Here is a 3,901-nt window from a genome sequence, read left to right on the forward strand (position 1 = left end):
TTAATTTGTTTAGAATTTTTTGATAGGTTCTTGCTAAGCTTCCCAGGCTAGCCTCAAACATGCTATTCTCCTGCCTCTACCTCCCAAATAGCTGGAATTACTGGCTTGCATCACTGCACCTGCTTGTTTCTCTATTTTATAAAAGTATGTCTGTATCAGCCAGGGATCAGGCAAATAAATATGGGCAACAGAAGATATAAACAGATTTGTTTCCCACAATTGTCTTATGCAATTGTGGGGCCAGTGAGGCAAACATGACATCCGTAGTGCTGGCCTTCAGAGAGGACAGGCTAGAACTCCTAGGCATGAGCTGACACTGCAGTCTAAAGAATTTCTTCTGGAAAATACCAGCTCTGCTCCCAAATTCTTTCACCTGATTAAATAAAGCTCTCCCAGAAGATTTGGGATAATCTCCCGTGTTTAAAGTCACTTGATTATGGACTTTTATCATGTTTACACAACATCTTCCAGCAACATGTAAAGTGGTGTTTAATTGAATAAAGGGGGACTATAGCCTAAACATGTTGACACATAAAACTGACCATCACAGGGTTAGGGTGACAATTGAGACTATACTGAAAATCACTATCTACTTTAAATAGGTAAAGTATATGCTACGTGAAAAAATCTTAATAAACTTTTTTAAAGTGGGTTAATTCCATGCTGTGGGAAATGTAATTTTAAAAAATACCTATGGGCTTTAAAAAAATTTATTATGAATGTGTTGGGTTGGTCTAGAAAGTCAGAAAAGAATCTGAAATACATGAAAACCACAAGCTAGCCACCCCTAGCCTGGCACAGTTCTGTCCTCTCAGTTGGAATCAGACTGACACCTCCCTGACTTCTTTACTGCCCCTGTGCCATACACCATTTAGTGTTTCCACATCCTAGCCTGCCACCAAAGGAGGCAGATCTGAGGAGGGCAGAAAAGCACTGTCTGTGCTGAGTCCAGGATGTTTCCCAGGCCTGTGGGCTGGTTTTAAGACATAAGATCTGGTGTCACCTAATAAAAATCATGTCACTTCCAATTAACTTTCTGTACTCTCTGTGATCTAGTAGCTTGGCCTGTGGGTAGCTATGAGAGCTCAGATACAGAGACAAATAGCTAGCCAGTGACTTTTTTAAAATGTGTGGTGAAGGCTAGATGTGCTCAGGGCTTTGGAAAAAGTAAGGACCTTCTGGCTGAAACAGTTTGGAGGCTCTTGAGAAAGGAATGAGGAATGAAACATGGATGAAAGCCAGGTGTGGTGGTGCATGCCTGTAATCCCAGAACTTGAGAGGTGGAAGCAGGAGGATGATGAGTTTGAGGTCAATCTGGGTTATATAGCAATTCTGAGACCAATGTAAGCTAATAAGAAGACCATCTCAAAACACACACACATGGGGCCAGGGAGGTGGCTCAGTAGAATAAGCACTTCCCTGGCAAGCGCAAGGGCTTGAGTTCAATCCCCGGTTCCACAAAAAAAAAAAACCAAAAAAACCAACAAACAGAGAGAGAGAGAGAGAGAGAGAGAGAGAGAGAGAGAGAGAGAATGAAAATGCTGGTCAAGACTGGGAACAAAGAACAAGGGGAAGAGAGACTGAGATAACTGCAGCAGAGAGTCCTTGAGAAGCTGGGCAGGTAGGAGAAGTTAGGTGCAGGACAAGGAGACTCTTGAAAGGTAGGTAGATGAATGGGGAAAGGACGCAAGAAACCAGTCTTCAAAGGAGGGGGAGAATGATCCACTGGGATGGAGAAAAGAAAGATAGTAACTTCTACTGTATTTAATTTGATATGAAGAATCAATGGAACACCCTTCTCTGACAAAATAAACAAAAAAGGGGGATATAAATGAAGGACCATTTGGTAGTGAAAAAAAAAAATATATATATGTATATGTATATATGCACATATATATGTACAAAATAGTTAGAATAGATATATAGCTACTTTCTCTTAGTTCTACGAGAAGAAAGATTTGTACTAATAGTGTTTAGACAAGGTATCATGTCTGCATCTTGTACTCTGAATAACTACTATGAAGACTACAATATACAATGCATTAATTATTGTAACTGTCCTACTAACCTGTTTTGGAACTGTCATATTGCCATTTCGTTCTCATTAAAATTAATAAATAAAATAAAATAAAGAATCTCAACTGGTACATAATATATGGATTGATGTCACTCCTCCCTCCTGTGTAGGTAAGACACAAGACAAGAGCAGTACCCAAGGCCAGGCATGGTGGTACATGTCTGTGGTCCCAAAATTCAGAAGACTGGGGCAGATGTAGTGCCATGAGTCTGAGGTTACCCTGAGCAACACAATGAGTTCAAGGCCAGCCTAGACTACATAGAGAGACCCTGTCTCAAAAAAAAAAATACTTGAGCCACTTCAAGACAGGAACTCCTCAACTAAGGGGCTAAGCTTCATCATTTGCTTTCTTCTTCTGCCTCAGGTGTGCTTACAGATTCTAATATCTAGTTATAATGACAAGCCTCACCAAAGAATGAGTGACTTTGAAGCATCTCACAAAGGAAGCACTATTTCAAAATAACATTGATGAGGCAAAAAGAATCAATAACCAGAAATGTTAGATTTCTCCTTTTTAAAAATCATTTATTTATTTATTTGGTACAGGGTCTCACTGCGCAGCTTGGACTCATAGTGATCCTCCTGTCTTAGCCTCCTAAGCTCTGGGATTACAGGTGTGCATCACCATGCTTTGGTTTCTGTGGCTGGTGCAGCATGAGGTACCGGGAATCAAACCTGGGTCCTTACACTTGCCAAGCAGGCACTTAGCATGCCGAGCTATCTCCCTAGCCAATATTTCTCCTTTTAGACAATGCAACAATGCTCTCTTTTTCCTACTAGACCATGTTGTCTACCATAATTAAGTCAAAACAGTGTCCATCTATCCTTCCACCACTGCAGCCATGGCTCTACACTACATCATGGTCATGGACCTCAACCAGGGCCACAAGGTGACCAAGAACATGAGGAAGCTGGATCCCACTTGCCGCCACCCCATCAAGCACACCAAGTTTGTGCAGGACATGATCTGAGAGGTGGCTGTTTTGCCCAAGCACTGCACCATGAAGTTGCACAGGGTCTTCAAGGACAGGTGGGTTCTCACATGTATCAAGGAAATGGTGGGGAAACAATCCACACCAACAGGAAGTAAGAGGAATGGATAACAACCTGGCAACCATTAGGTGAGCAGCTGGCAATAAGGACTGAGTATTCTCATAATAAAATCTTCATAGGGCTGGAGAGATGGCTCAGTGGTCTAAAGCACCTACTTGGAACAAGCTTGGCAAAGCACAGGGACCGCGGTTCAATCCTCCAGCACCACATGCCAGCCAGCCGAGCCCCCTGGTGGGCTGAGCTGGCCACACACACACACACACACACACACACACACACACAAAATAAATGTTAAAAAAATAAAAATAAAAATAAAATCTTCATAGAATGAAAAACAAAGAACAAAAACCAATGTTCATTCAGACCTGAAAAATAGTCCAAAGAATTTTAAATTATTCGGGATGCTGTCTTACTTTCTCATCACTGAGACTCAATAGCTGACACCCACCACTTAAAAGAGGAGAGGTTCATTTGGCTCATAGTTAGTAGATGTCTCAGTCTGTAGTTGGCTGGCTCCATGGTAGGGCAGCATGGCAGAGGGCATCAAAGAGGGCAAACAGTTTCTGGTGGACATCAGGAAGCAGAGATGTATCAAGAGAGGAGGGAAGAAGATAGACCCTTCCAGGCCACACCTCCAGTGGCCCACCTCCTCCAATCAGGCCTCACCTCCCAACGTCACATTCAGCCATAAACTCATCAGTGTGTGACTCCATCAGTGAGTATCATGCTCCCTTTATCTAACTGCCTCCAAAAAGCCCCACTTAAGAGCTC

This window comes from Octodon degus, unplaced genomic scaffold (assembly GCF_000260255.1).
Source record: "Octodon degus isolate 3935 unplaced genomic scaffold, OctDeg1.0 scaffold00041, whole genome shotgun sequence".
Lineage (NCBI taxonomy): Eukaryota > Metazoa > Chordata > Mammalia > Rodentia > Octodontidae > Octodon > Octodon degus.